This window comes from Balaenoptera physalus, assembly GCF_965194825.1.
Source record: "Balaenoptera physalus genome assembly, chromosome: 3".
NCBI lineage: Eukaryota > Metazoa > Chordata > Mammalia > Artiodactyla > Balaenopteridae > Balaenoptera > Balaenoptera physalus.
In genome coordinates, this window is record NC_138890.1 from 153,160,716 (window position 1) to 153,185,221 (window position 24,506).

A 24,506-nucleotide genomic window follows, 5' to 3' on the forward strand; every position below is an offset into this window, starting at 1 on the left:
CTGTTATTATTGAGAATAAGTTACGTAAGACCACAACATTTGATGAAATTTCTAACATAATTTTTAGAATAAAAATGAGGGAAAGACATGACAAAGGCATTATAAATATTATTAGATGTTTAAGAGTTCAGTATGTTAAGCAAAAATTTAAGTGTGGAGGTAATGAAAATGAGGTTTATGTATTTACTTTAAATGTTACATGATTTCATTAGGCTTTCACTGATATTAAGGTAATTTTTCCTAAATATCCTTTGTATTTTTTTTTTTATCGTTTCATGGATTTCACTAGGTAATGCTCAGTTTATGGTAACATGCCTTTATTACAGAAAATGGTATGCTTATAACTTAGATTGTGTCTGCAATGCTATTTTATGCTTTGAAAGTCCAGGAAAAAATATGATTAACTTCCTGAGGCCTTAGGAGTGGTACAACTTTGCAAGCTTCTTGTTTTGCTTATTTCCTAGTTTTCAATACATCTCTATATGTCTATCTCCATCTTTTTATCTCCACAGTGGAACTAGCCTCCAAGAAATAAAACCACCCATTTCAAGAGATTATCTCACATTGTTTCCAAGTTAGGGACCACCAACTCAAGTTCATTTTCTGAGCTGAGAGATATGCACCACCCCTTGGGTTTGACCCATGGAATGATCAACTTCAGAGGATTTTTTTTATCTTCTACATATGCTCCAAAATAAGTCCACAAATATATGTCCCACAATTATAACAGCCATTAAACTAGAATTATGCACAGACATATGACATAAGTTATTACTCATACCTTCTGCTTCTATATATGGAAAAGCTGCCAGTTTCTAAATTATCTACCAAGCAATGCAGAAGACCATTAGGAAGAGGTGACAGTATTTCGGCTTTACTGTTTAACATATTTTAAGTACTTAATATTATACATGTGTTGGATGGAAAGGATTATTCAGAAGTTACACTATTCAGTCCCAAAGACCATCATTCTTTAGAAAATCTCCTAATTTCCTATTGCATGAAATAGACATTTTTCAAATTTCCCAGCTAGCTTTAGCAATATTTGACATGAACAAGTTCATGATGTGTTTTGCATAAATAAACTTCTCCCAGAGTTGATCCATTTTCTTACCATTTAAAAACAGAATATTCCTTTTTCATTTGTTTTTTTTTTTTTTAACGGACTATGGATTTTCTTTTGTTCAAAATTCCCTAATAATCCCATGGGATATGATTACATACAGATTACATATCTTATACACATAACTTCTGAATTGGAATTTCTAAGGGGCAAAACCTGATGTTTTTTAAAATAATTTAGTTGATTTTTTTTTACAATAATTATACAAATATATGAAATACAATTTATGTTTGTTTTGCTTATATTTGTTCATCTTGAAAAGTTTGGCTAAGTTTATTGTAGAAGGATATTTTTATATTACTTTAATAAAACCCGACATTTTATGTTTTTCATAAATTGTTTTTATACAGTTGTCATCTAAGTTATAATGGGTAAAACGCTTTACTCACTTGCCCTTATCTTACAGTTATTACTTCTTTCATAAAATTCTACTTATATACCTTATAAGGCATCAAAAATAGCTTTCACTTTTACAGTGGAATTTATACTCTTCTATTATAAAACTTCTTCAGTTTGCCCTATTAATCATATTTCAAGAATCAATATTTTAGAAATATTTCTCTTCCTTTTCAGTTATTAGTGAGTTACACATCCATGTGTTTTGAGCTGAATTGTGTCCCCCCCCCCCCAAATATGCTGAAGTTCTAACTTTAGTAACTCAGAATGTGAGGGTATTTGGAAAGAGGGTCTTTATGTGGGGAATAAATTTAAAATGTTGTCTCTAGGGTGGGCTTTCACTTAAGAGGGACATAACAGTTCTGCTTAGCTTGACTAAACTTCAGACAGGTTTCTTCCCGACACTGGGCCCCTGACCTCTCTCTTTTTAGATATTAAAAAAGCTTGCAACTGTAAGTTCTTTCTCTGCCCCGTTAAGATGTTAATCCTCTCTCAGCCACTTGCCGAGCTTTTTAACCTTGAAATAACCTTGCTTCATAACCAAGAATGTCTTTCTCAAAGACCTGGGAGCCATCCCCTTGAAATGTAATCATTAAGAAAGACAAGAGGCCCTACCTCCTAGTCTCTGTTGGGAGGGTAGGAACCTGACTTCAGTAAGCCTCAGTTAGCAAACACAGATGGCCTAATCACAGTAGCCAGTCTCCCCACTAACCTCCCCTTCAGTACTTTTCCACTAGCTCAGCCTAGAGCTTAAAAATTCTCTTGTCATTTGTCTCAGCAGAGTTGAGTTCAATCTCTTTATTATAATAGTCTAGACACCTCTTGCAATATCCTTGAATAAAATTTTCTTTGGCTGTTCATCTTGTCTGGTGCAGTTTTTATTTAACAGCTCTAATCCAATTTAATTAGAATCTTTAAAAAGGGGGAAAGTTGGGCACGGAGGCAGACATGCCCACCAAGAGAATGTCACGTGAAGATGAAGGTAGAGATCTGAATGATGCAGCAGAAACCAAGGAATGTGAAGAATTTCCAGCATACTATTCATACTAAGTTATGAGAGAGGAATGGAACAGATTTCCCCTCACAGCCTTCAGAAGGAACCAACCCTGTTTATAGCTTGATCTTGGACTTCTAGCCTCCAGAACTGTGAAAGAAAACATTTCTTTTGCTTAAGCCACACAGTTGGTAGTATATTGTTTCGGCAGCCCTGGGAAACTAATGCATCATATCATGCAGTGATAAGATTACTGATTTGTAGCTGAGAAAGCTAGTCTTGGAGAACAACTCTGCTGCTTCCTGGGTTTGGGGGCTGGGGTCAATCAATAAAGTTTCTAAGTTTCCACATCTTCACAGGCAACTGAATGACCTAACATTTTGAGAGGGGTTGGCTCATATTAGGGATAAATAAAATAAAATAAAAAACATTATTTCTCAATCAAAAGAATTTCTAAAGTTAAGATAGCAATAGCAAAAAGTTTCTTAAAAACAAACAAACAAAAAAATGCAACCAGAAGTAAGCACTCAGCAGCAGTTTATCTTAAGAGGAGAGAAAAACCTGGAATTTCAAACCCTTCACTTCTGAATTTACTACTTATTAGCATTTTCCATGGAAACCATATTGTGTTAAGTTTTACCCAAAGTACAGAACCTTAAAAGTACCTATATATTTTCACTCCAAATTAGCTTATTTCACTGATATGTAACACCATCCCAACCTAAGAATAGATGTAGATGTCTTCTGTCATCTTCACAACCACCTCACAGAAGGATGGAATCTCCAAATTCCCTAAGTAGAAACACTTTTCTCTTTCCCTTTTTTTAAAGGGAGCATACGCAGAGTGGCCTAGAAAACTTACATTTCCATTATAAACCTCAGCTTTTTTATCATCAGCATGTGCCTTTTTAATACTACTCTATATTAATGTTGGTGCTTAGTAAAGTAATATGAAAGATAGTATAATATTTCTTGGCACAGTATAATTTATAAAAGGAGAGGTTTTATAACAACAAGGCAACCATTTTATAACACAATTGTGCTTTTCTAGCCCTCACAAAGAGCTGAGGGAAAATAAACAAGGATCCATTTAATGTCTGGGTGAGTGCCAGTTTGCCCAGGTTCCACACAAATGAAAAAAATAAAATAAAATTAAACTTAGACAAGAAAAAATAATGGCCTGTTGGAATAATCAGGTGTGGAACAATGTTTAAGGACAGAAACAAATGGTGAACTGCTTTGCTGTACTTTTCCTACTTTTTTACCCCAGGGAACACTCTTTTAAAGGCGAGTTAACGTCAGTTTAAGAATTTCGATAACGTTCTGATTAGTGGATCATATCAATATCTGTATTCATAGATTGAGTGAACCTATTGCTTTCAATAAAAATACTAAAAATTATCTATTGGACTAAAGATATAGGGAAGTCGTTGGACAGTAGGTGTATTTTTTATGTACTAATTTCAATCTCCTTTGTCCTAGGTTAATTAACAACAGCCTCTTAAAAGAATTATCAGTCTTTTAATACATAGATCAAATGTGACTTTGTCAAAATGGCTTGGATGTAATAACCAAGCAGGTGATGGTGATTAAAGCAATTTCAGCTGCAGGAGGAAAAGATTCCTTTTCCTCCTCTGTCAGTGGAATGCCAGCAAAGACCATATAATCTCTCTGCTCCATTACTATTGCATGGGCTGGCTTCAACTATTTGACCTTTATTTATTTACACATATTATTTGACACATGAAGTTTTCCAAGCTCTTTATTAGACATTACAATAAGAACATGACTACAACATGAGTAGATCACAATTATGTGACTTGTAGAGGAGGGGTGGCTGTGGCTTAGGGTCAATAGGGAGCAGAAATAAAGTGATGACTGCCAACAAATTAATATCAAAAACAGGATTTTGTAAGGGGAGCTTCACAAGAGCATGAAGATGTCTGGATGGGAAATAGAATGGTAACAGAGAGAGCAACTATAATGTTATTGCAATAGTCCAGGTGAGAAATGATGAGAATAAGATTGTGGCAAAGGTGAAGGAAAGGATAAAGCCAGATTCAAGAGACTTGTAGGCTAGATGGACATGGAAGAAGAAAGTTATTAGTAAAGGATAACCTCAAGGTTTTAAATTAAATGGCTGTGTAAATAACAAAGACATTAACAAGAACTGGTGCCAAAACAAGTTGGAAGGGAATGCAATTTGCTCAGTATCAGAGATAATTAGTTTCAGAAACTAGTTGGATATCCAAGATCAGTAAGAAATTGCATTTCAGATTTAAAATTTAAAAAAAAAAAAAAAAGCCTGGAGATAAAAGATAACAGGAGTAGAACTTATAGAGTGGGTAGATTTTGAAGGGAACAAATGAAATATATCATTTCTTTAAAGTTGTAAGAAAAAACTCAAATTACATTAGGCACTTGAAAAGATTTATCAGGAAACGTAAATTTGGTCATCTCTCCATCTTTGAGAACTGTTTGGCAGAGCTGCAAGTATACTCACACATTTCTTTCTAGTACTCTATAACTGAGTTGATTTTTTTCCCCCATAAACACCCCCTCATTGAATACAGAGAAAAAGAAGCAAAGAAATTAAACCAAATTTTTGCTTTATGCTTTTATCTCATTGTTCTAGTTTTCTAGGGCTGCTGTAACAAATTACCACATATTTAGTGGATTAAAAGAACACAAACTTTCTTACCTTTCTGTAGCTTGGACTTTTCCTGGGCTAAATCCAAGGTACTAGCCGGGCTGTGTTCCTTTCTGGAGATTCTAGGGGAGAGACCTTCTAGGGTTGGTGGAGTTCTCACCTCACATCACTCTGATCTTTCTTCTGCCGCCCACATCCACTTTTAACACTTGTAATTACATTAGGCACACCTGGCTCATTCAAGCCATTCTCCCCAATTCCAGCTACAAATTAAATTCCTCTTTACCATGTAATGTAACATTTTCACCTGTACTGGGAATTGGGACATGGATATCTTTGGGGGGAGCTATTAGTTTTCTTTTGACATTGATAAATCTAGCTCAATGAAATTATTTTGTCTTTCTGATTAGATAAATATCATCTCTAACAATGTTCCAAATGTAAGTGGGATTGCGGCTCTGTGGCTTACGTAAATTTACATTTTGTGGGTGGAGGGCAGGACGCCTGAGATCCCAGCTGTACCCGCTAAATTCTCTCTGCTTTCTGACGCAAATCTGTGCTTTGTCTTCCCTCGATTGGAGAGCGTTCTGGTATAATTAATCCCAGCTGTCTTAAACTGTGCCGTGCTATCACCAAAACCTCTTTAATCTAGCTCACTGTGCTAGATTAAAGACTTCATTGCTACTGACAGTTTTGTCCTGATATTTTAGCCTTTGCCATTCAATGGTGCACTAGTACTTTGTCCACAAACAGGAATTAAAGAAAATGCTAGATCCACTAAATAATGTACAGATCACATGGATGTAATAGTGCTGTTTCAAGGTCAACTGGCTATTCTTTCCCTTTGCCAAACCTAACATCTCTCTGCACCGAATCTATCCTCCTGGACACTGTTTTTCAGGCTCTTGATTGTGTAGCTTCAGGTTTCTCCATTTGTTTGAGGCCTCTCATAGAACTCCAAACCCCACCTTGTGGTTTCATTGTGAGGAAGCAGAAATATGAGTAATGGGCTCTCATACTTTACTCTCTTTCTCCTTCAATTTCTCACTTTTCTCCTTGCTATATCCTCCATCTTAAGGTGGCAAACATATTAAAGAGTTATTGGAAACATTATGTAAGGGGTATTGAAAAATTCTGCCTTATGTACAAAACTCTATAATCTCAGTTTCTCCATGGTATAATTTTTACTGGGGGTCAATGTACACTTTTCAAATAAGGATTGCAGATGATAAAATATTTATTTAATACACTAAAATATTCACCCTATGCATATGAATGTCAAGTAAATAGCTCTCTCTACCATTTCAAAGCAATTCAATCTTTACTCTCTCATCACTATTCTACTAATATTTTTTAAAATTTCAAGACATTCATACTTTCCTGAAGAAGTAAATGATTTCCTGAATTCATTAATACACCACAGCATATTACTTATTATCATTCAGTAACTACTTCCTGCAAGTATACTTATAAAATCCTAATTCAGAGAAATGGAAATGATATGCCTCTTCCTTCTTCAAAAGGGATTCAAAATTTTACTACAAGGTGCATAATATAAAAACATTGTTTAAAAAATGGTTATATGTACTGGTATAATATTTATTACTCTTAAATTTGGGATGAAATGACTTGCTTTATAATAAGCATAACATTTTCCATTAGTAAATGTTACACTTTCCGCCACCATGATGAGTTTCTACTGCTTAAAGGAATGCTGATTAATAAATATCTCCCTTTTATCATAATATCTTAGAAAAATAAGGGTAGGCCTTGAGATGGAGGTACCACTCTAATAAAACAAAACCTTGTAAAAATATTTTCACCTACCATAGCAAAAGAGTGTTCACTGTTTTAAACTAAGTCTTTAATTTTTACTATATATCTCAATTTTTAGAAGGATGAACTTTTTGTTTATGAAATTACATCATTCATAACAGGAGACATAGTTTATAATTACTTAAGATTTTTGGTTTATTTTGTTTAAATGTGAAACTGTGATCATTTAAATATTTATTTTCCAGCCTTTTTTCTTTTTATATCTATTGGTTTGAGTAATTTTAAATACCTGCAGTTTTTTAATTATTTTAAAATGATATATTGACTTAGGAGTGCTTGGGTTATGTTTGAGACAAATAGATAAACTTTGGCAAGATAAATAAAGATAAAGAGAATATACAAATGAACTGTAACAGGAATAAAGATGTAAATAAAAGTACAGAAGTAGGATATTAAAATTTAAATATTAGGTGCTAAAATTGAATATTTGTATGCTAGTAGTTTTGAAAACTTATTAAGTGGATAAATTCCCTGAATAATTTAATTTGACTAAGATGTAAAGAACTAGAAAATTTAAATGGAAATTTAACTGCAGAGAATCTGAATCAGTAAATTCTGAATTTTCCACACAATAGTCAAATAGCTTTAGAATAGATTTTTTTTTTCTAAACATTCATCTAGAGATAAGTCGTATCTCACACATATACTTGCAGAGAGTTGAAGAAACAAAAAAAATGTTAAGCTCCTAAAAATGAAAAGTAGTAAAAGCAAAAATATAAAGACAATAAAAGAATATATACTAAAATATATAATGAACCATTTGTTTGTTTCCCAGAAATTCTAGATTAATTTTTTTTAATTTATTTTTATTTATTTATTTATTTTTGGCTGTGTTGGGTCTTCGTTGCTGTGCACAGGTGTTCTCTAGTTACAGTGAGCAGGGGCTACTCCCCATTGCGGTGCCCCAGCTTCTAATTGGGTGGCCTCTTGTTGCAGAGCACGGGCTCTAGGCACATGGGCTTCAGTAGCTGTGGCTGGCGGGCTTCAGCAGTTGTGGCTCCCGGGCTCCAGAGCACAGACTCAGCAGTTGTGGCGCACAGGCTTAGCTGCTCTGTGGCATGTGGGATCTTCCCTGAGCAGGGCCCAAACCCGTATCCCCTGCATTGGCAGGCGGATTCTCAACCTCTGCACCACCAGAGTAGCCCCTAGATTAATTTAACAACAGAAAATAGATCAATATGTTTTTAAACATTAACAAATTAAAGAAAGGAAGCTATATGGTTGTGACAATACCTGCAGAAAAAGGGGTAATACAATTATATATCATCTTATGATTAGAAAGTCTTAGTAAATTAGGAAAATAAACTTTTAGCTTAATATTGAGACTGTGCAAAAAAATTGAATGACATATACCAGACGTAATATATAAAGTATGTTTTATCAAATATAATAAAATGGTCTTTACTGAAAAAATAAAACCTTAAAACCTTAGAGAAGACCTATAAAATTGATAGAAATATTATTTTTATAGACTGACTAAAGGTTGCAAATTTCTGGGGAAAAAACAAATGGTTCATTATATATTATCTTTTAATATATATTCTTGCATTGTCTTTGTATTTTTGCTTTACTACTTTTCATTTTTAGGAGCTTAACATTTTTTTTGTGTTTCTTCAGTTATACTTTCCAAACTGATCTATATATTTATATAATTGAATTCTCAACCCAAATAGAAATATAGTCATGTATATGTGGTAATCAAATTTATCACAGAGCTTATACATTCTTGCGGGATAAGGTGGACTAATAAATAAATGGGTATACAAAAATAGTTATCATTATGTAAAAAGGAGATGAATGCTTATCTTACAACACAAACAACAGTTGATTCCAGATATATCATTGGCTTAAATGTATAAGTGAACTTTATATATAGTTTTTGGAGATGATATAAGAGAATAACTTTATGGCTTTGGGTAGGGAATAATTTCTTAAGATTCACAAATTATAAAAAAGAAGAAAATTATAAATTTAAGAACTTCTGTTGGTCTAGAGAAAAGGAATGATAAGCCAAAGTGGAAAATACTTTCCACAAATATAACTCACAAAGAATTAGTGTTCTAAGAGAATATTTACGATATATAAGTGAGTGAGTAAATTGTGTGTGTGTGTGTAAGAGAAAGACCACTAACAAAATTTTAAAATGGTAAAAATATATGAACAAAGATTTCACAGATAAAACATGAATAATAAAGGGACATTAGAGAGCAGAGAAATGTGAATCAAAACCACAGCGACCAATTTGGTAAACATTCCAAAGTTGGACAAAACCAATTATTGGCAAAGATATGAGCAAGGGGCACATTCATTTAACTACCTAGCAACTGCTCGTCTTACAGCAAATTGCTGCAGCCACTTTGGAAAATAATTTGGCGTTATTTAATACAGTTGACACACACATGTTTTATGACCCAGCAATCCCACTACTGGGTACACATCCTAGAGACAATCCTATACATATGCTTCTGCAGACATGAAATCAGAATTTTCCTTGCAGCCTTGTTCATAAAACACTGAAAACTACCCAGATGTCCATCAACCATGGAATAGACTGCAGCTGCATGAATCAAATTGGGTGAATCTCAAAAGCATAACATTAACTGAGAATAGCAAGCCGCAAAAGAATATATACTAATTTCATTTATATAAATTGACAAATGCACTAGAAATGAATGAACGAACTAACTAAATATATATACATACATACGTATTATATATCTTACATGGATAGTAAAACTCTAAAGAAAAGAGAGAGATTTAATAACACATAACTTGGAATAAGTGGTTATTACTCCTGAGGGAATGAAGCTGACAGGGAACAAACAGGGGCTTTTAAGGTATTACCTTGACTTCTGAATATATTGTTTGGTTTATCATGATGATTTAATTGTACATCTAAGTTACATACAGCAGTTGTATGTATATTTAATGATTTAAAAACATTTTTTAAATGCAATGTTAATAATACATTATGTGCACAAACACTAGAGATGCAGCCCATTAAAAGGGCAGAGAGTTTGGAATCAGAGAAAATCAAGGTTGAATAGTTATTGCACCACTTACTACGTTTTTGACCTGGACATTTTTTTAAAGGGAGGCAATAATATCTATTCCATAGGGCTGCCATGAGAACTAAATGAAATAATGAATGCAAAATGCAGGCAGGATGCCTGGCACATAGATGCTCAAATTGAGAATCAGCAAGAAGGAAATTAACTCTCCTTTACTGACAGCAGTTACAACAGAAAAGATGTGTTCGCTGCAGCAACTACATTGTAGGAGGAAGTGTCAAACTGTGAGCGAAAAATGCAATGGAGTAACAGCTTCCAATAAATAACTCTGTAAGAAAGCAGAGTTTCGTCCTACTCAGGCATGCATATACATAGGCAGAGGGGAGGTGTGATAGAAATGGCTCTCTTCTGAGACTCTTTCACCCTCAGATGATCTGTCATTGTATGCAGAACACAGTGGCAGATTTATCCCCACATTTCAGGTTGCTCAGTAATGGTTCAGGTGAAAGCATTTCAGGAGTGACATAAAGTGGGAACTCATAAATGACAGTCTATTATTGGGTGACAAGCTCCAGCCTAGTGACTTTGTGACTTTGTATAGACTCTGCAGAAATGCTTTCATTGTCATGAGATTTAGGAGGAAAGGAAAATTCAATGATAACACTGGTCAGCACATTTAATGGCCTGATACTATTAGAAAAACAAAACCCTCCTATGGACAGAAGGCTAAACAGTTTAAAGTAATTGCTGTAATACAGAGCAATTACATTTACTGATGCAACTTGTAATTGTGGTGAGACCTAGGTGTACTTTATATTTTCCTTAATATTTCAAGGAATATTGCTGTTTCCATATTCTGAATAAAGATATTAGATTTTCACTCTGCTTTTATTTTATATTATAATCAGAATGATGATTAATGGTGTCCTTCTCTACAATTAAATGATCGGTCAAAAGAAAAATATGTATCAATAGCTTATACGTTTAACTAGTATTCCCTGTAAAAATTGCTTTGAGGGAAACAGCGGGAATAAGCTGGCACTTGGGCTCATGTAATTGTGCCTCGTGCAATCTACCCTTCAGTGGTCAGTCATAATGGGACCTGGTTACTTCATAAGTTACTGTATTTAAATTCTGAATCATTTAAAAAATTTTAATGTTGGGGAAGTAATAATGCTGATGTCTATCCAATTATCAGTTTTACAGGGAACATTAGAATCTTTAAAAATTACCTATACATACTTTAATTCTGTTCCTGTTAATATTTCATAGGATTCCTCTTTGATGTTAACCTAAAATGATACAGATGACATCCTTCGTCTCATGTTTTCTGTGATATGCATGCAAACAGCTGCGTTATCACTTCAACTAATTGAAAAATTAATTGTAAATATTATTTCATATTTTTGCAATAAATATATCATTATTTTACTTTTTTTCTGTCAAAGTGTTAATCAGTTTAGGTAAAAGCAGGAGTCAAAACCATAGGTCCAAGTACCTGTAAATTACTAGCAATTTGCCTTGATAACCTAGAAATAATGATCACCATTTATACAGGCATTTTTACACACATTAAATCATATTTAAATGATGAGGCATAAATACAACAACAGAAAAAAAACTAATTGTGGAGAATTTTAAAGGAATTGGATAAAAAAGGATTTCTTAGGATTAACGCTGGATATAGCTCTACTTTATTGCTCTTTCAATTTTGTCACATTCAGATCTAAACAAGATAAGCAGCTTTTGAGTAAGGTTATCTCAGTAAATTGAAAAGCCTTAAAAAAAGCAACATACCTGGTGGCGCAGTGGTCGAGAATCTGCCTGTCAATGCAGGGCACACGGGTTCAAGCCCTGGTCTGGGAAGATTCCCACATGTTGCGGAGCAACTAGGCACGTGAGCCACAATTACTGAGCCTGCGCATCTGGAGCCTGTGCTCCGCAACAAGAGAGGCCGCGATAATGAGAGGCCCGCGCACCGCGATGAAGAGTGGCCCCCGCTTGCCGCAATTAGAGAAAGCCCTCGCACAGAAACGAAGACCCAACACAGCCATAAATAAATAAATACATACATTAAAAAAATTTTTTAAAAAAGCAACATACAACTCATTAAAAGTGATTAAAAAAAAAAGAACAGAGGTTTTATATAGTCCTATAACCAATGAATAAACTGAATATCTGATTAAATTTCCACAGGAAGACCAATGAATTTCTCTGATGAATTCTTTGAAACTTACAGTGAAAAACAGAACATAAATCTTACACAAACTCTGCCAAGATCAGAAAAAGAAGAAATACTTGCTAAAGTCAGGTCAATCTCTCACTTAAATGAGTATGCCTAAATCCTAAATAAAATATTTTGAACAATATATATGAACAACAATTCATCATGAACACATTGAGTTTTGTCCAAGAATGAGGAGTCCTTTGCAATTCAAAACTCTGTCAGTATAATTCCATTATGACTGAATCAGGAGAAAACATACGTGATTATAACATTAAATACCAATGAAAGCACCAGGTAAAATTAGTTACCAAACTTAATAAAAAAATAAATTAGTAATAGAAAAGAATTTCCATAACCTGATAAAGGATATTTATGAACTCCAGCAAAAAAATTACAATAAAATTGAAAAAGAGTTTTTAAAGTTTTCTCTCTGAACAAAGGAAGAAGGCAAGGAAGCCTGTTATTATCTCTAGTAGACTTATTTTTTTAGAACTCTTGGAATAAGGCAAACATTAGAAGAAAGCATAAAGCTATTATTATTGAGAAATATAATACTGATGAATAATTCAGTAAGTTGCTGACATACCATTATATTTATAAAATAAACTTATCAAGTTTTCTGAATATAAGACAAATGTGCGACAATTGATTGAATATCTATATACCAGATATAAGCCATATGGAAAGAAAATGGTAGCATCGACAGCGAAATCAAAAAGCATGAAATATATCCATATTAAATGTACAAGTCCTTTGCATTAAAGACTTTAAAGCTTACTGATGTACATTTGAAAAGAACTAAATAAATGCAGGACGATATCCTATTTCTGCAATCAATGATTCAGTATTGTTAAATGTTAATCTGCTCAGATCATTCTAAACATGCAACACAATCACAAACAAAATTACAATTGGGTTCTTTTTGTGGATATTGTAAAATATATATTAAAATATGAAGTATAAGTAATGCAAAAGCAATTTAATTAAAAAGAATTAAAGAGTTGGTGATTATTCTAATGACGATCACATTTATTGGAAAATAAATTAGGAAGCTATGTTTTGGATTAAGGATAAGCAAAAAAATCAATGGTACAGATTTGGGAGTCTAGAAACACACTCACACATATATGGACACTTGATATATGACAATGGGGAAAGGATGGTCTGTTCAATAAACAGTGTTTTGTCAGTTTGTTAAACATACACACACACACATATATAATAATAATGTACTAGTTAATATAATACTATACATATTAGAGTAAATATTCAAGTCACAAACTGAGAAACAATATTTGCAAAACATATAACTGACAACAACTCATTTCTAGAAAATATATAAAGTCCTACAAATCAATAAGAAAATAGAGAATCTCATAAGCAATCGACAGGATGGTTGATGAGGCACTTAAATAAAAAGGGCACCCGAATGGCCAATTACTGTATGAAAATGTTCCCATTAATCACAAGGGCAATACAAGACATAGTTACCATGAGGAAAAATAAATAAACAAGATAACACCACACACCCACCAGGTCGTTACAATTAATAGGACTGACAATAAAATATATCACTGATGGAACTACAATGTGGCAGGTAAAAATGGAAAATTGGCACTATCTATTGTTGACACCCATGCACCAACAATTTTATCCAATTATATGTACCAAATAAAAATGCAGAATATCAATATGTTCATCAAGAGACAAAACAAAAATACACATGGAAGCTTTATCTGTACTTGCTCTAAACTGGAAGCAAATCAAATATCTATCAACAATGTAATGAATAAATCAATTGTAATATATTCCTATAACATGAAATTATAAATCAAAGTAAATTAATGAACTATTGCTATAAGCAACATCCCTGATGAATCTCATCAACCCATAACTGAGCTAAAGGAGACCCTCACATACTTGCACACACACACATACATACACAACAACCCCCTCCCTCACCATGCACAATGCATACACATACACACACACACACACACACACACACACACACAACCAGACAAAACTATCTAAGCTATTAGAAATAAAGGTAATGGTTATTTGGAGGGAGAGGCGGGAGAACATTTTTGAAGTACTGTTCTATGACCTGTGTAGGTGTTACTTAAGTGTTCTCACTATGTGCAAATTAATTGAACTATATACTTATAATTTGTGCATTTTTGTATATACATTATATTTCAATTAACACATTTTAAGATAGTGCTATATGGAAGACATATACATTGTACATGGGTACATTTTTTTCTAATTTAGAATGATTTTATACATTCTCTAGAGACAAAGATAAAGCTAGCCAAGAATCCCTACACACATAGAAGGAAAGACTTGGTGCAGATGTATCTAGGAATATCTATTGTTTATGTAATGGAGTTGGTATAAAATCATTTTCACACTGAAAAATCATTACTAGATTCTTTAAAATTCAATTTGAGCAGGAAATTTTCAAAGAAAACTTTGAAATACAAAATTGTCATTTTTAAAAGAATTTAATCATATATTTCAATCATGCATAAAAGTACATAAAATATAGAGCACCATTTATCTAGATTTATCAGGTATAAATACTTCACAATAGTTGCTGCAAGTGTCTTTTTTGTTTAGAAATAAATGTGGAAGGTGTAACAGGCTCATATGACAAGCCCCTCCTTTCTTTATGTAACCAGTGAAAAACTATTGTTCTAATTTTGATATTTATCTTTCCTTTGTTAACTCAACATTCATTTTTACTTTTGTTCATTTTCATTTAAGTACCTCTCATTGTTTCTAGTGTATGACTGCATCAAAATGTAATAGTGCATTCCCTTACTAATGGACAGTAAACTTATTTTCACTTTTTTTAGTGCTATATATCACATATATACAACTTTAAAAAACACCTAGTACCTAACAATTAAAATGATAGGTAACATAAATGCTGTGAAATTAAGGCAAACAATTTGTTCTTTTTAAAAATATCAAAGACAATAGAATGATTGATATGAAATTATCACCTGATTTCTATTTATCTGAAATCAAAATGCTGTGATAAGAAATTTATTCGTATATGTTTTTAATCATTGTAGATTCTACATCCATCTACCTTATGGTAATGGATTTTTAAGATATAAACTATCAAGGAATAAACATATCTACTTTCTGTTTTATTTCTTGCTTATTTCACGTATATCTGAGAGAATATTGGATCTATTTACTCTTTATCATCATTCTCAATCTTATACTTTAAGATAACTTCCCAGTAAAATGAAAAGTTTTTATTTCTCATAGAAAGTAGCAGGGCTTTGAAATTGACTAATGTCAACCTCAAAAAGTATAACATAGCCAGTTACTTTACCAGCAAAATGGGTATAATCGGGAAAAGCAGGGAATTGCAGTTCTGGGGCAGGCAAGCTATAGTGAATCATTGGCAAGTCTGAAGAGACAAAAGGAAGGTCAATTTCTACTAGGTTTTAGGAGGAAATTGGGGAGGGTTGTTTTGAATAAAAGTTCACTGGAGAAGAACAGGAGTTCAAGGTTGTGGCGGTTTCTTACTGGTGGTTAGCGCATTGTTGCTGGGGCAGGGAGGGATCTTCCTTCCTTTTCTGCTTCTTTTTTTAATAGACCTTTATTGGAATATAATTGATTCACAATAGTGTGTTAGCTTCTGTTGTACAACAAAGTGAATCAGCCATATGCATACATATATCCCCATATCCCCTCCCTCTTGAGTCTCCCTCCCACCCTCCCTATCCCACCCCTCTAGGTCGTCGCAAAGCACTGAGCTGATCTCCCTGTGCTATGCAGCTGCTTCCCACTAGCTATTTTACATTTGGTAGTGTATATATATCGATGTTACTCTCACTTTGCCCCAGCTTCCCCACTCACCCCATGTCCTCAAGTCCATTCTTTATGTCTATATCTTTATTCCTGCCCTGCCACTAGATTCATCAGTACCATTTTTTTTTTTTTTTTTAGATTCCATATACATGCATTAGCATACGGTACTTGTTTTTCTCTTTCTGACTTACTTCACTCTGTATGACACACTCTAGGTCCATCCACCTCACTACAAATAACTCAATTTTGTTTCTTTTTATGGCTGAGTAATATTCCTTGTATATATGTGCCATATTTTCTTTATCCATTCATCTGTTGATGGACATTTAGGTTGCTTCCATGTCCTGCCTATTGTAAATAGAGCTGCAATGGACATTGTGGTACATGTCTCTTTTTGAATTATGGTTTTCTCAGGGTATATGCCCAGTAGTGGGAGTGCTGGGTCATATGGTAGTTCTATTTTTAGTTTCTTAAGGAACCTCCATACTGTTCTCCATAGTGGCTGTGTCAATTTCCATTCCCACCAACAATGCAGGAGTGTACCCTTTTCACCACACCCTCTCCGGCATTTATTGTTTCTAGATTTTTTGATAATGACCATTCTGACTGGTGTGAGGTGATACCTCATTGTAGTTTTGACTTGCATTTCTGTAATAATTAGTGATTTTGAGCATCTTTTCATGTGCCTCTTGGCCATCTGTATGTCTTCTTTTGTGAAATGTCTATTTAGGTCTTCTGATTGCAGGATACAAAATTAATGCACAGAAATCTCTGGCATTCCTATACACTAACAATAAAAAATCAGAAGGGAAATTAAGAAAACAATCCCATTTACCATCACAACAAAAAGAATAAAATACCTAGGAATAAACCTACCTAAGGAGGTGAAAGACTTGTACTCAAACTATAAAACATTGATGAAAGAAATCAAAGATGACATAAACAGATGGAGAAATATACCATGTTCTTGGATTGGAAGAATCAATATTGTGAAAATGACTATATTACCCAAAGCAATCTACAGATTCAATGCAATCCCTATCAAACTACCAGTGGCATTCTTCACAGAATTAGAACAAAAAATTTTACAATTCATATGGAAACAGAAAAGACACCGAACAGCCAAAGTAATCTTGAGAAAGAAAAGCAGAGCCAGAGGAATAAGGCTTCCCGACTTCAAACTATACTACAAAGCTACAGTAACCAAGGCAGTATGGTACTGGCACAAAAACAGAAATATAGATCAATGGTACAGGATAGAAAGCCCAGAGATAAACCCATGCACATATGGTCACCTAATTTATGACAAAGGAGGCAAGAACATACAATGGAGAAAAGACAGCCTCTTCAATAAGTGGTGCTGGGAAAACTGGACAGCTACATGTAAAAGAATGAAATTAGAACACTCCCTAACACCATACACAAAAATAAACTCCAAATGGATTAGAGAACTAAATGTAAGACCAGACATTATAAAACTCTTAGAGAAAAACATAGGAAAAACACTCGTTGACATAAACCACAGCAAGATCTTTTTTGACCCACCTCCTAATGAAAATAAAAACAAAAATAAACAAATGGGACCTAATGAAACTTAAAAGCTTTTGCACAGCAAAGGAAACCATAAACAAGATGAAAAAACAACCCTCAGGATGGGAGAAAATATTTGCAAATGAAACAACGGACAAAGGATTAATCTCCAATATATACAAACAGCTCATGGAGCTCAATATCATAAAAGCAATCAATCCAATTAAAAAAATGGGTGGAAGACCTAAATAGAAATTCCTTCCTTTTCTTAAAAGCAGGAGATGAAATTCCCATGTAAAAAATGTCCTCCCTCGTACCAGAAGAAAAATAATGTTCTTAACATCATGCATAAAAAGTTGAAACCCAGAGAATGTTACACAAAGAATTCTATACAAACAGACGTTTTAAATATCGCTTCTCTTCCTTCTTCCTTCTGATTATTCAGGCTGGTATGTGCATGAGAGCTCTCCCTTCCGAACTTCCTGATACTGTTTTAAATGAAGTTGTCTTTTATTTATTTTCACACCTTATAAAATTTAGTATAGTATAGTATAGATTAAAATATTAGAATAAAGGAATGTAAAATAAATAATTCTTTTCCCTGTTTTTTTCACAATGTCTATTTTAGACTGTTTCTAGTCTAGTCTTGCTTTTATTCAAGACAGAGTCAGCTTTAGATAATTCCACTGACATAACATGTATTTGTTTTCTTCTTGAAAATAGAAGAAAGCATATTTTACTTAAACATCCCGCTTATAAAATTAAAAGGGATTTTCAACTGAGTCTAAGATTTTTTGCTTTAACTTTGTTTTTATTTAAATAAAAACCTGCTATAATTCTGAGAGAACTGTAAAAGTCTGCTCAGAAACATTCTAATGTAAAATGGACAGAGAAGGACAATGAGATATTTAATTTACCACGGTAAAGCCATTGCTGTGAAGAATGGATAATATATACCAATGGTAATATATGGAGAAATAACACAGGTGAATAGCACAGACAACAAATCTGTTTTTACCACAGGACTTGTCTAAGGCATTCCTTTTAGTAATAAATAAAATAATTTTAGGCCACATGGAGCTAGCTTGAAAAATCCCTTGTTTATGGCAATATACATCAGTTATGATTCAAACAGTATAGTCCATTGTTCCAAAAACCTGCAACAAAGGAATAAATCCTCAGGTGAATATTTAGATCATTATTCATTACTAAGGGTAATTTTTGTCTTTACTGATTCTCATTATTGGAAATCATGTATTTGATCTCATCTTCCACTCTAAAGATAGTATTGTAGAGATTAGAAAGTGTCTCTCTACCCCTATAGACCTGCTAATTTATTTCTCCAGCTTGAAGTTTTCCATGTGTTGTAAAATAAGAAAGCAAACAAAAATGACACATAATCTATTTTTTGGTCTGGTTTCACTCTTCAGTAGTAGAAATAGAGCAAAAGTGAGGAGTTGGAAATAGGAACTTTTTCTGAGCTGTTCTGTTTCTCTCTCTCTCTCTCTCTCTCACACACACACACACACACACACACACACACACACACACCGATCTCTCTCTCCCTCTTTCCCCTATGTCTCTCTCTCTCTTCTTCCCAGTACTAAATGATAAACTGCTCAGGACATTCTGAACAAGGAAAGGCACTTTGTAGCTGCTGCATACTTAACTTGAGGTACACATTACTGCAAAATGTAGAGGGAGAATTTTGAACTCATGTTCCTGGGTGATTATATACCAAAGTGCTTTTCCTTACTATTTTTATTTTCATCTTCTTTAGTTACATTTCTGACATTCGTTAAGAGGGCCTTGTCATTTGTTAAGTTCTTCTTGCCCAAAACTAAGCTATGCAATATTATTTTAACTGCAACAATACCTACATGTACAACAATGCTATTATGTTTGGTCTCTTTCCAAGTCAAGCTCCAATATAGGTACACAAACCTACTAACATGAGTAAGAAATAACTCTGTTCTGATGAATCATATAATCTACTAGGGAGAAAAAGAAAAAGAATTTTTAAAACAAAATTCCAATTTCATGTGGCAAAAGTACAATTCAGAAGAATAAAGTATATTGGAGGTCATTTCCATTTTTTGACAGTTAATCACTGATGTATATATACATATTAGTACTATTGTATGAATTAGTACTAATATCTATCTTAGTGAGCTTAAAGAATTAGTGGATGTATGCACAATTGGCTCTCCATATGTAACTAATACTCTCAGAGTATCTTCACAGTGAATTTTTATATGCAAATAAAACATTTTAGTGAACTATGATTATTCTTTGTATATTCATATTCCTACAACACATACAGATTCCTGATTTAATTAAGTTTTGACTTGAAAACTTGGAATGCATTATGGAGGGAGTAGGATTATCGTGTTGTTATGCATAAATCCACTCTATAGCTGACATATATTTTCTACCTTCTACCATGGGCAATGGTAATTTGCTTTAGTAAAAAAAAAAAAAAAAAAATCAGAATTGATTAATCCTGAAGCTTTTAAAATATTCTTTTCTGAATACAATGGCTGCATATGGCTTAAAATGAATATATGCATGTATATATAAGATATATACATATATTTCCGTTTATTAATGAGTTTCCTACATATTTCATATTGGCATTCTATTTCAATGAAATTCTACAAAGTCTTTTCTTAGATGAGTTATACACTGAATTTCAATCTTATCTGCAATCATTATAGTTTATTTTCCCTTTTTGAAGATTTCATTGCAATTTTATTAGGCATTTATGATTCTGTGTTTTTATTTTAAAATAGATATTTCACTCTCTCTTAAAATTTTAAGGTATATTTTTAACAGAGTATCTTTCAATGAATTAAGGCAACTGCTTTCCATATGAACTCTTGCTTGAATTGTGAACTCACTAAAATGGCTGCTCATATTCAGCAATGAAATGAAAAATAAATGAAAATTATATATACACAAAAAGTGAGCAAAAGAGGCATTATGTCACCAACATATATAATTCCATGCCTTCCTCAAATAAAGAGTAGTAAACAGAACAGGAATAGGGGGGATATAGAAATCTCAGTCACTCAATTGACTTTATTTTTTAGTGATACGAAATTTGAATTATTCAAGCTGAAGCTATTAAATATTCATAGTGCTTCATATTATAAAGTTATTGATTAATGTCTTTGGTCAAGAACACTATTATCTTTGATTACATCAAGGTCATTCCAAGGAACAGGACCAAGGCACAAAGTTTTATATATGGAAATATGAGAAGCTAATACATAATTCATATTTAACAGATAACATAAAGGTTAACCCCTTGGAGAATCTGAAAATAATACTCATGTTCTTCTGATAATTCTTTATCCTGGCAATTTGGAAAATGCCACTGTTTTATTACTACCTATTCTTGTACAATGACATGAACTAATGCATATCTGCCTCACTATTCCTATGGGCAAAAAAAGGAATTTGAATTATGTACAAGAGAGAGATTTTACAAAATTAAATGAGCCAAAATACTTTTACTCTGTATACTCATTGGAAATACTCTGAGAGCAGTTCCTTTCACTTTTAGGGAAATTTGGTACTTCAATGTAACATTATACCAGATATCTGTTAAACTCTCTAGGCCCACTGAAAGAATGAAGATATTTGGGATCAATTCACATTTTGGAATTATATACATACTAAGCATATGTGAAATATTTCAACTTAACTTGATGTAGGCCTGTACTCTCAATTAAAAAAAATCAGAGACTGTAATTTCAGTAAGTTTAAATGGCTTGTCCAAGGTTTCTACACTGTGCATATCAGCTGTCTCATGAAAAATGTTATTTAACCTCTCAGTGTCATGAATTTTCCCATATATAAAAATGAAAACAATGTCTACTCTGTAAGGTTTGCTGAGAGAATGAGATGATGCAAGTAAGAGCATTTGGCACATTTTAATCACTTTATAAATATTAGCTATCCTTTTTAGGGGGGAATAAATCTAAGGTCTTGGCTTCCAGAATTCCTTTCTTTCACTTTCCACTTCACTGCCCTATCACATTTAAATCAATGAATCTGTCAATGAGACTGAATTGTGGATAACTGTCTCCCAAAACTATATGTTTTTTTCTCTGTCCATGGTACCATCTCAAAGCAATGGAAGAGAGATCTGGTTACAGAATGAGAGTTATTTTTTTTCCTTGAGCCATATTTTTATTGACATTCATATATAATTTAAAATTATGACTTAATTTGAAATATCAAATCAATAAGATTGCTTAATCCCAAAGTCATGGAATCCTTTTTCTCACATCTCAGAACCTATCCATCATCACCTAACATTGACTGTATCTTCAAAATACAGCTAGATCCTGACCACTTTTTGCTTCTTCCACTACTAGCATCCTGCCATTGTTTATTGTTTGGATTATTACAGTGGCCTGCAAACAGATGTCTTTGATACTGAATCAGGGACCCTTCAGCATACTCTCAATACAGCACTTTAAAACATAAATCAGCTTATGACCCACTTTTGTGTAAAACTCTCCAATTTATTCTCATCTCACTCACTGTAAAAGCCAGATTTTGTACTAATGTTTTATAGATACTACATTGTATGAACTCTCCAATTGCTCTATGAACTTCTTTCCTTCTTCTGGTCATTTTCTCGTTCAGTTTCAGGTGCACTAGCCTCTTGGTTACTACTGAACATGGTAACAGATATGGTTTGCTCTGTATCTTCTTGATGTCTTTGGTCAGATACCATCTTCTCTGTGAGGATTTCCATGGCCATTTTATTAAAATATTCAAATCCTCTGTGTTCTGTAGATACTTACCATGTTTGGCTTTTACCATAACATTACTATCATTTTACACACTATAAATTTTACATTTTTGCTTATTATATTGTTTCCTTACTAGAATGTTAGTTCAATGCGGACAGAGATTTCTATTGACGTTTTTTGGTGCTATATTTCAAAAGCCTAGAACATTACTCAATAAATAGTTGATTAAGAAATGAACTAGGAGTGGGTGGACTCAGATCAGAGAGGCAGCATAGTATAGTGGTTTTAAAAAAAGCATGGGGGGATCCCCTGGTGGCGCAGTGGCTGAGAATCTGCCTGCTAATGCAGGGGACACAGGTTCGAGCCCTGGTCTGGGAAGATCCCACATGCCGCGGAGCAACTGGGCTCGTGCACCACAACTACTGAGCCTGCGTGTCTGGAGCCTGTGCTCCGCAACAAGAGAGGCCGCTACGGTGGGAGGCCTGCGCACCGCGATGAAGAGTGGCCCCCGCTTGCCGCAACTAGAGAAAGCCCTCACACAGAAACGAAGACCCAACACAGCCAAAAATAAATTAAAAAAAAAAAAAGCATTAATTTTAGAATCACAGATATCAGAATTTGCATCCTGTCTTCAACATTTACGATTGTGCTACTCTAAACAAATAGTTTACACCTTCCATTCCTCAGTTTCCTCATGACTTATGTATTGGAAATATTGTCTATTTCAGAGAACTGTCAAGAGCAACGTTGAGATAAAATATAAACAATGTTAACACATGGTCAAACAGTCAATAAATTATTTCTATTAAGTGTAAAACATTTCACAGATTTTTTGCTAGAAATAGAAGATGGAATAGGAATGAAGATCATAAAATATACTGGAAATAAATGAAGGGAAATCTAGATGATATCCTTACAACACTCTTTAACTCAAGGAGTAAAACCTATGTGTGGTGGAGAGCTCATCCCTTTCCTACATCTTGCTTCTGAGGACTTGATTGCACTTAGTAACTAACTTTTCTTAACCAGAGGACTTGAATTTATTACAAAATTATTCTCCAAGTTTGTGTTTCTGCAATGACCATGTGTTTTCATCGACCATTACCTTTCCAATATATTATGGACTGAAGCCAGAATAATTTGTTAAAACCAAACAAACAAAACCAAATATGGCCTCATTCTAGCCCAAAGGTATTCATCTTCTAAATGCAATCAAAATTAAATGCACAATTATAACGTTTATTCTAAAACCTATGTGATTTTGATCCCTGCTTATCTGTCTACTTTATCCCAAGCTGTGTCATGGTTCACTTTTGTCTAGCAACACAGGTTGAATTCAAAACTGGCTAAGGCCTTCCCTGCCTACAGTCTTTACAGATGTTGATTCCTCAGCCTGAAACTTTTTTTTTTTTTAACATCTGTATTGGAGTATAATTGCTTTACAATGGTGTGTTAGTTTCTGCTTTATAACAAAGTGCATCAGTTATACATATACATATGTCCCCATATCTCTTCCCTCTTGCATCTCCCTCCCTCCCATCCTCCCTATCCCACCCCTCTAGGTGGTCACAGAGCACCGAGCTGATCTGCCTTTTCAAAATGGTTGACTCCTTCTCATTCTTTCAGTTTCTGCTTAAGTGTTGCTTCTCGGAGAAACCCTTATTTGAATTAGTTCTTCTTGCCTTTAACCCATTATTCCCTAATATAGTTTCCTGTTTGTGTGTTTACAGTCCTTATCAAAATTTGAATGCTTATTTACCTTCTTGGGTTATTTCAATTGCCTCCTCTCCACTAGATTTTATAAAAACATGGCCCATGCCTACTCTCTTTATTGTTCCTCTAAGGCCTTGCTGCTGGGAATATTCTTAGTAAACATGTGAACAAATGAGTTAGTCACATACCCTATCTCAGTGTCTGTTTTAGGTAACCTCACACCGTGATGCATAATGACCTACTTAGGGTCTTCCAGTGAGGGGTGATTTTATTTATTTACACTGTGTATAAGGAGAGACCCAACAACTTTTATATATTGTCCCATTTCCAGGAGATGATTTACTTGAAATAAACTACAAGGTATACTTATCTAAGAGATCAAAACCCTTTTGTTGATTCTGCCATATATTTGTACTCTATCAT